Consider the following 10385-nt stretch of genomic DNA (forward strand, 5'->3'; position numbering starts at 1 on the left):
AGCCTTGAAGCACTCTATAAATCCATCATCTCCTTGAACTTCACAACAGTCATGAGAAGTGAACAGAGTGGATGGCAATCGTTCCTATCTTACATTGAGGAAAATGAGGCTCAAAGAGGAAGGGCACTGCCCAAGCCTTTCTCAGCTAATAAACATCAGAGCTGGTCTTTGAATCCCTGTTTTCTAAGTTTTCAGGCCCACATTTTTTCCCCTCTCTATTATGCTAGAGAACATAATTGGAAAATTTCAAAATTTTGAGAGACTTGGACAGCAAAATAGGAATTCACACACAGAAATTACTACCACCACACACATAATCACAGAAACACACATTTACCTCTAAAAAGCATAAAGATTTTTGATTTCAAATGAAAAAGAAATGCTAACAAATACATTCAGCATGATCATGGGAGAAGACCATGGCTGTCTCCAACAGCCCTAAATATCTGGTTGATGGCCAACCCTCCTGGGTCATGAGTCCTTATGGAGGCATTTTGACAAGCCCAAGACAAGACAGAAGGGGGATTTTGAACCCAATTGTTCGGAGGTTCGGATAGGAGGAATTATCTTTTGGTCAGTATCTTGGGACAAAAAGATTGACTAGATATCCAAATAGCCTGAGCTGTGTTTACAAACTTTAGCTATGGAGACGCTAAGAGTGGGAGAGATTCCCATAATAAATGCTTACCTAAAATAACTGCTCCTCCTTTGTATTATTTGGTATTTCCCAGGTGAAAAAACGAGGTCCAGAGAGCATAAGGACTTCCCAAAGTCAAATAGATAGTAAAAATGTGACTTGGGTTTCAAAATCTTGTCCACCGAGCCCAAGGCTGCAATGAGAACTAGGGTTAGAGGGGTAGGGGCCGGGTAGAGTGCCTCCAGTTGCTTACTGTCATCCTGTAAATGAGCATCAGTGAAGTGCTGTTTCTCAGACCAGATGCTGGACACTGTAGGTACAAGGGTGAAAAGGAGATAATCCTGCCCTCATCAAGTTCTTTGAATTCTACTGAAGAGGTCCTGGATACCTAAGTGCAAGATTGCATATACATATGAAAAGTCTTTTAGGAGATGATGTGGGAGGCAGCACTGCCAGGTGGGGGGATTCTTGAAGAAGATGGTCCTTCAGCTGAGCCTTAAAGGAAGTTGGAGGTTGCAAGAGGTGGGAAGAGGCTTCCAGGCCCAAGGGACAGCACATGGGGAGGTAGAGATGGGAGGGACATGGAATGTACCACATAGGGATGGGAAAGTAGGCCAGCCTGGTTGGAGCACGATGGACTGTGTGCAGGGGAGGCTGGGCTAGGGAGCCAGTCTGGAAAGGGAAGCCCAATTGAGCCTATGAAGGGCTCTCAGAGTCCAAGAGAGCCGTGTCCATTGGATCTTAAAGAGGAGGGAGGGAGGGAGTGAAGCTTCTTAGGCTGCCAGTGGGTCAGAGTGTCTGGATGAGGGCAAAGAAGGGGTCCAGGATGATTCCCTCTCACCCCCATCATGAGGCCATGCTACTGGCCCCCACCTGATGAGGAAGCTCAGCGTGGAGAGAGAGAAGGGAATGTGTGACAGATGGGAGACTGGCACCAGGAAGAGGCAGAGATTTGGGGGCAGGAGAGCTCAAGAATGATTTGAGGGTGAGGAAATCTAGTGACTGGAGAGAGGAGGTGCCCCCAACAGAGAGAGGAAAATGGGGGGGGTAGGGAAAAGAGAAGGAGGGAACCTGAGATGCCAGTCATTTGTAGACAGACTGGCAGAGAGAGACAGGGACAGATCCAGAGACTGGCAGACTGAGGAAGGTCTGGAGGGGCTTAATAGAGTTCGGAGGGTCTGGAGGTGGGGATTTGGGAGGATCAGAGAACCCATGGGAGCTGACAAGGGGGAGGAGGAGGGAGAGGCACGGATGGAGAGAGCAGCTGGGGCCCAAGGGACAGACACAGGGCCACTAGATGTACCATTTCCTCAGGGTCTCCTGGATATCGTTTGGCCCCTTCGAGGCCACACTACTAAGGCTGGGGGAGGAGCGGGTGGGTATTGGGCAGGAGAGAACAAGTGGACAATAAAAGAGGCTAACAGAGGAAATCCAAAATTTTTCTTCATCCATGGGTCTCTCATGGCCTCAGCAGAGGGGGCAGAAAGAAAGCTACTGCAGGTCTAGAGCCGCATAGGAGGGAGGGGTTGGGGCGCAGACACACAATAAGCCTCGGGCTCACACCCCCGCCCGAATTTCGCACTGGCCCAGAAGAATCATTATAACAGCCAACTGAGGGCGGAGTCACGGCGAAGAGGCTTTCGCGCAGGCGCCCTTACATATTCTGTCAATCTAAACTATTGCAGGCGCATAAGAAGTACTACTGCGGCAATCTGAGGGCGGGAGTGGCGGTGAAGGGGGGGGGCACTCAAATGCGTCATCCCTCCTCTTTGCTCGGGATTGGCGCAGGCGCAACAGGAGGACTACTGCGGCAGATTAAGGGTGCGGTCACTGCGGAGAGGCTGTGGCGCAGACATATTAAAAAGATCCCTCCCTCCCTCCCCATATCTGAGATTTGCGCAGGCGCACAAGAAGCGCTACGGAAGTCTACTGGGGGACGGGGTCGCCGCCTCAAATACTCCTTACCTACCCCACACCCCTTTTCGGGTTCTACGCAGTCGCAGAAGGAATACTATGCGGCAAACTGAGGGGCGGAGTTGCCGCAAAGAGAGACTTCTGCGCCGGTGCTATCCAATGCGTCAACCCCTCCACTTGTCCTCAATCCCTTCGCATGCGCAGGAAGAGGCTTGTGGTAGCTTTGCTGTCAGATTGAGGGCTGGTTCCCTTGCTGATAGCTGCTTGGGCTGAGGGGTGAGGAGCATCCAGGCGCGAGAGGGTGTGGGAGACAGGGACTCGGATTTCCCTGATTGTAACAGGGAAAGCGACTGCGTGGCGGCGCGCTCGCGCGTGTGTGTGTGTTTGTGTGTGTGTGCGGAGCCCCAGGGACGCTGACTATTGTTGCCGCTGCCTCCGCGGGACCTTAGCGTTCGTTGCCCCTACCCCCCCCACCCCCACCCCAGTCCCAGCCGTCTCTGCCGGACCTTAGCGTTCGCGGCCTCCCCTTGCCCGCTGCCTCTGTCGGACCTTGGCGCCCCCCCCCCCCCCACCTCCTCCAGTTTCCCTCGGTGCCCGCCACTTGTGCCAGACCTTAGGGTTACTGGCCCCCTCGGTGGCAGCCTCCTCTGCCCGGATTTGGCGTTCGGGGCCCCCTGTTGCCGCCGCCTGCGCCGCGGCTTGGCGTTCGGGGGTCCAGTTGCCGCCTCCCGTGTCGGACTCTGTCATTCTCGGACTCATCGCAGCTGCGCCTCTTTGAGCCGCCGCCGGGCTCTGAGGTAAGGTCGTAACTTGGCTTTGCCGGACTAGAAAAGCAAGCGGGGGTTGGCCGTGGCTTGGAGGATCTGAGCGGACTGAATAGGGCCGAATATAGTGGGGCGGGGAGCGTCGGCGCTTTGGGCAGCCTTGGGGAGGAGAAGGAACAGTAGAAGTGACGCGGGGAAGGCTTGCTCCTCTGCGGCAGAGAAGGCTCTTCTGTAGTGGACAGAATGTCTAAGAGAAAAGAGGACGATTTCCTCCCAGCTACATATCAGAAAAAGGCAAGGCCAGGGCCAGAGGGGGATTCAGAAGAGAGCCTGGAGAGAGGCTACTCTCAGAGTGTGTCTCATGGAAGTTCTGCTTATCGGTCAGAGTCACAGGAAGTTGGGATCATTGAAAGTATCCAGCTGGAAAACTTTATGGGCTATGCCAATCTTGGACCTGTGAAATTCGGATCTAATGTCAATTTTGTGGTGGGACACAGTGGGAAAAATGCGTTGTTGAAAGCTCTCATAGTTGGTCTTGGTGGAAAATCGTTAGGATCGTCTTTGAAAGAGTTTGTGAAAGATGGAGAGGAGTCAGCTAACATCTTGATCACAATAAAGAACAGAGGGGAAGATGCTTTTAAAGCTGAGGTTTATGGGGACTCGATAACTGTGCACCAGCACATCAGTGTGGATGGGAGTGCAAGTTATGAGCTAATAAATCATTCAGGAATCGTGGTTTCTTCTCAGAAAGAGGATCTTATTGCCATTCTTGAACATTTTAAGATACAGGTGGATAATCCAGTATCTATTTTACCACACAAGGTGGGCAGGCAGATAATGAGGATCAGAAATGAAAATGACAGATACAAATTGTTTATGGAAGCAACTGAGCTTGAACAGATGAGAGAAGGCTACGCTAAAATTTTGGCGAGAAAGTTGAGAAGCCAGCAAGAAATAGAACAAGGAGCAGAGCAGCTTGAGGAGCTCCGCCGTCAGGGTGTGGAGATAGAAGAGCATTTTCAGACGATGGGTGCTTTGGATCAGAGATTAGAGAACTTAAAACAAGAGAAGACTTGGGCACTGGTGAAAGAAACTGAAAGAACAATTAGTAATATGATAAGTGATATAAATGTTGAAGACCAACATACTGTCATATTAAATCACGACCTGGAGGTTTCCAGAGTCACGTATAATGAAACATTACAGAGGTATATTGCCATTCATGAGAATGTGGTAAAGTTAAATGAAGAAGCTGCCATCTTAGAGCCCAAATACAGTGAGGCAAAAGAAATTGCTAAGAGAACAGACAGGGCATACCGTCAAGCAACAGCCTTCTATAATTATTCCCAGACTGAACTGGCCAAATTAGACAAAATTTCAGAGCAGCTTCATGACAAAATTCTAGACTTAAGAAAGAATCTGGAACTAGCAGAATTAGAAAAACAGAAAAAAATCTCCACATTAAAGGAAAAGATAAGTAACTATAAGAATCAAGAGGATTCACTTGTTCAAGAAATAAAATATCTTCATCAGTCCATAGAAAAAGATGATGAAGACCATTCTAGAATTAGAGAAGAAGAAACATTTGTGCAGGAAATACTGAATGAGAATCAAGAACATCTAAAGCATTTGAGAGACTATAAATCTGACCCACTAAAACGATTTGGACCCCAGATTCCAGCTCTTCTGGGAGCAATAGAAGAGGCCTACAAACAAGGATACTTTACTCGCAAGCCATTAGGTCCACTAGGAGCTTGCATTAATCTCCGATTCCCTGAATATGCTTTGGCTATTGAGACCTGCCTAAAAGGCCTTCTTCTTGATTTTTTTTGTGACAACTCCAAAGATGAGCAAGTCCTTCAGGAGTTGCTGAAAAGGTTTTATCCAACAACCTGTTCTGATCGACCACAGGTAATTGTGTCATCCTTTCAGTGTGAGTTTTATGATGTGACAGACAGAGCAGCTTGTCACCCAGAGTATCCATCAGTTCTCTCAGCTTTAGAAATTGATGAAGCTGTGGTGGCCAATACTTTGATTGACTTGAGAAACATAGAATCGGTCCTGCTAATTAAAAGTGAGTCTTTTCCTACTATGTATGCACAGGGACGCCCCAAGAACTGTAACAGAATTCTGACTGTTTGTGGTGACCATGTTTTTGAGGGACGCTATTACACCCCTGAAGAATTGAGACCTATTTACTTAGGTGATATGGAAGGAGAAATAAGCATTTTGGAGAAAGAAGTGGAAAATAAAATGGCAAAGTTGTCAGAATTTCAAGAACAAGTGTGTGCACTTCAAGATGATATCAGGAAGAATCGAGAAATAATTGATAGTCATTATCGACATTTAAGAGAAATAAAAGGTAATGTAATAAATCTCTCTTCAGAAATAAGAGATCTTGAAGATGAAGAAGAAAACCAGTCAGTAGATCTCTCGGTTCTGGAAGATGAAGCTGAAGAAATTAAAGAAGAAATGAAAGAAGTTGAAAAAAAGATAGAAACTCGAAGGGAAACCATGGAGAATTTAAAGCAACCAAAAATAGATGCTGAACAGAGACATGAGGAATTTAGGTTAAAATGTAATCAAGTTTCAGAATTAGTAGAATCCCTTATGGAAGAACGAAACCAGACTGGTTTAGAAGTGACTGCTCAACACCAATCTGTGTTGCATTATCAAAATAGGCTCAGGCAGCATATAGATTCTCTCCAAATAGTAAAAAATGAGCTGGCAATGAAAGAGAAAGAACTTGAGAGGGAGATTGCTCAGGCTAACTTCATTTGTCCTGAACGCATAGAAGTTACAAGAACCTCTGATGTTCTTGACAGAGAAATTGATTTATTAACCCAGAGGATACAGTCAGAAAACTACACTAACAAAAAACGAGAAGACATAACAAAGCAGTACCAGATTGCAAAAGAAAAATATCTGGATCTCAATGGTAAAATGAATAATTTGAAAAGCTTTATTGAAACACTGGATGAAATACTGGAACAGAGATATGATACATACCAGAAAAGTAGAAAAAGTCTTTCTTTACAATGCAAGTTGTTCTTTGACAACTTACTATCTCAGTGGTCCTTCTGTGGAGAGATGCGCTTTAATCACAAGAATGAGACTCTCTCTATAACAGTCCAACCTGGAGATGCTGCTTATAGTGACATGGGAGCCTTATCAGCAAATGGAACCTCTTTTACCAACTTTTTATTCATTCTTACTTTATGGTCTGTCACAGAATCTCCCTTCAGATGTCTGGATACAATTGATATCTACATGGACAGGAAAAGTAGAAAAATTGCCATGGACATGATCCTCTGGGTATCACATTTCTACCAAAACCACCAAGTCATCCTGCTCAGTTCACAATTCATGACCGCTCTTCCTCAAAGTCCACTTGTTGAAATACTCGAAATGCCAGATCTTGAAAGTGATGAGCAATCCCTGCCTGTGGAATCAGCCAATCCAAACCAAGATTGAATTTTTATTTTCATGTGATTGTGCTATCTACACAGTGTGGTGTTTTATTTTATTTTTCTTAAAATGTTTGCAGTGTTGTGTTTAAAAATCTCACTACTTTGAAAAATATATTTAATATTTAAAAGTGTTTCAGAAAAGCAAAGTGACAGGAAAGAGTACAGTATAATTCCCCCATCAGACCTCACCTACAAGAACTAGAAAACACACCAGACTGGATTCTGACCTGAAATCCAAGAAAAAGAATTCTTTGGACAATTGGGGTGGGGTCTTGGCCTTGTACCATAGCAGCATCTGGGGACTGAAAGAAAAAAAAAAAACTAGACATCTGGGCAGGAAACACTAGTAATGAGAGTAAAATTGTTTTCTGTGACATAACTGACTCTTTTATTAGGCCACTGTTTGTGTTAAAGTATTTTGATGCTTGTTTTTCAATGTTAAGATAAATATATGTATATTGTAAATTGGTAAATAGTGTGTGTGTGTGTGTGTGTGTGTGTGTATGTGTTGATAGACAACTGATAAACATATGGAATATCCATATATGACCACCAACCAGTGGAAAAACTTGTAAAAAAAAAATCACCATTTACTTTTATTACCAGTGATCAATGAAATTATTTGGTAAATTTGTTTAGCCACCAATTAGAACTTGGGTATAATTAGCTCATGCCCCAAACTGCCTGGCTCCAGTCTTCAACCTGCTTTTGGGTTAAGATTAACCCTCGCTCCTGTGTTCCTTGTACTTGTGACTCCATTCTCACATCGTGTTTGCTTGAAGACATTGCTGATCAACTGACAAGGATTTGTAGACTTGCCAGTCAACCACCTATTTTGGAGACATCATTCACAAGCGATCGGAGTCATGCTTATTGGTAAGTCCAAAAAAATCAGGTTGGTATTTTGTTCCTAGTTAGGTTGATGTTTGTTTTGCCTAAAAGATAATACACAACACCTCCACACACACACAACACACATCACACACACACACATATAATATAAACTAGGGTTTGTATACCTTATCTGGCCCAATGTTTAACTTTGGCATGGCTCAGAAACTTAAAATTGTTTAAATGTAGAATCCAGTATTCTTCCATATTTTGTGCAGAGAAGATCTAGATAACATGGACTAAGGTACCTGTTTGGGACAGTATTATATAAATGCCACAGGGGACATGATAAGCACAAGGTATTGAATTGGGGGGTCACAGAAAGGATTAACTACTCGAGAATGGGCAGTTGCCCCCAAAATGATACAGGAAGATCAATTTTTTCTTAAATTCTTAAGGATGATTTGATCTTCAAGCAGGGGGAGGGGGTTTCTATTTCTCAGATAGATATTCCTCAGAAAAAAATTAAAGTCCTGAAAGGAGAAAATGGAAGTACAGAAAGATGCTGGATTTTCAAATTTCTTTAAAACCCATTTCTTAACCCCCAGGCCATTATATAGAACACCCACCTAATTTATAATCCATAGTTTTGTAGGGATGATAGAATGATACTTAATAATCTAGTCAGTAAAATCTTTTTAAAAATCCCTTTATGTGCATATGTTACTGATTAGAAATCAGTCATTAGAAAGCAGTGAGCTAATTGAAAATAGAGACAGAATATGGTGGAGGAAAAGCCCCTATCCAGCAGCTAATTATAGTGGACACCATTAGGGTGGGGAAGTGGAATATGGTCTGGTCACTGGTGGACCTGGTTAATTATTTGAAGACAAGTTATATGCAATGATTCCATACAAATTTCTTTTTCTTTTTAACAGATGTTCAAGTGCTGTGATTTCATCATTGGTGCCTTCGTGACCCTATTGCTGCTCATCGTTGCTTATTTCATTGCACATTCTTTCCTACGTATCACCTCAGTACCTTTTTGCAGCCCCTTGCAACCAAGAATGGCTTCATTCTTTGGTTGCTTATTTAATATCCAACTGTTCCTGTAAATCACAGTTGTGACAAGCAGAATACATAAGGATACAAAATACTGCCAGCATGACAGTGGGGACTGCCACCTTCTTAGATACCCCATTGAAAAAAGAGGGGTTACACACTTTAGATTTGCCTGAGGCACAAGAAATCCTCACCAAGAAGTCACCGTGATCATTTAAATCTCATCAAGAGGTGATGCAGGCAATCAAAGACTTTAGCCACACTTGGCCTAAAGAAAGACATGATGGACATGATAGTGATTACCAGACTGAAAATTGCAGGGCATTGGTTTGAGTGGGATATTATTAAGGTGTTCTCTTATATTCGTTCTTGGCTTGGTCTGCAGAGGACTTGCCATGAGAGAACATGGGACAAATGGAAAGATCTATTGTCCTAATATTTTAAACATATTTTAAAATGTATTAATGCTATGTGTAATATTGATGCTTATGTGTACTATATGTTCTCACCCTAAGCAATGAAAACATTGAGTGTTGGGAATCACAATCAATTAGTGATAATTATACTACTTTGCATAGACTATCCTAGATGACTGCAGGGATAATCAGCAGCCAAAGGGTGAATGTAGTGAGAATACATTTGTTGCCTTGATATTTAACTGATTCCATTTTTAATAGGTCTCTATTTTGTGATGAAGTGTTTATATGTTTGTTTTTTGTAACTTCTCTTTAAATATTAAGATTAGCATATTATTGTAGAGGTTGGTAAATAATATGTTTGTGTTCATAAATAATTGATAAATATGTGTGACTTCCCTCCATATAGGACAAAACACCAACAGGAAAATTTGGTAAAGAAACTCACCTTCCACTTCTGTATTCAGCTATCTGTCAAATTAATTAGTAAACATATTAGGTTATCAGCTTCTCATAAGAATTTGGGCATAACTAGTTCATGCCTTTTGCTAAAACTAAAAGAAATCTATTGGAGGTCCTAGCTTTCAGCCTGCTCTTGGATGGAGACTGAGCCTGGTACCTGTGTTCCCCATACTTGAGATTCAGTTCTCCTTCCCAGGACCCACACTCACATTCACTTGAAGACAGTGCCAATTAACTGATGTTGATTTGCCAGCTTGCTAGAAGAGAAGAAGGAACCATGTTTTTCAGTATCAGTACAAGATAAACTTATTGGTAAGCACTAGGAAATAAGGTTGGTGATTTGTTCCTAATGGGGTTAATGTTTTATTTTGTAATATTTAATATAAACCACAGTGACCTGGTGTTTGACAAACCCAAAGACCCAAGCAATTGGGATAATAACTCAGTATTTAATAAATCTTCTGGGAGTATAAAATACTGAGAAATAGTGTAATAGAAACTAGTCATAGACTAACATCTCACAATTTATACCAAGATAAGTTCAAAATGATTTAGACAAAAATGGTGATATAAGCACGTTAGGGAAGCATAGAAAAAAATTACCTGCAGTTTTATAGTTAAGGGAAAAGTTCATACTCAAAAAAAGAGCTAGAAATGATCACATTAGGTAAAATAGATAATTTTGATTACATTAATTTAAAAAGTTTTTGCAGAAACAAAACCAATGTGGTTCAAATTAGAAGGAAAACAGGAAACTGGGGAAAATTTTTTTACAAAAAATTTCTTTGATAAGGGTCTCATTTCTCAAACATATAGAAACCCGAGTCAA

The 10385-nt window shown here is 42.8% G+C and overlaps 1 pseudogene across 1 annotated transcript; it reads left to right on the top strand.

Moving 5' to 3' along the window:
• The first annotated feature begins 2641 nt into the window (after window positions 1-2641).
• Window positions 2642-9556, top strand: LOC100929622 (annotated as a pseudogene). Its single transcript, XR_001121394.3, has 2 exons — window positions 2642-7661; window positions 8555-9556. The product of XR_001121394.3 is annotated as a structural maintenance of chromosomes protein 6 pseudogene (transcript).
• The last annotated feature ends 829 nt before the right edge of the window (window positions 9557-10385 follow it).

The sequence above is a fragment of the Sarcophilus harrisii genome, chromosome X (genome assembly GCF_902635505.1).
Source record: "Sarcophilus harrisii chromosome X, mSarHar1.11, whole genome shotgun sequence".
NCBI lineage: Eukaryota > Metazoa > Chordata > Mammalia > Dasyuromorphia > Dasyuridae > Sarcophilus > Sarcophilus harrisii.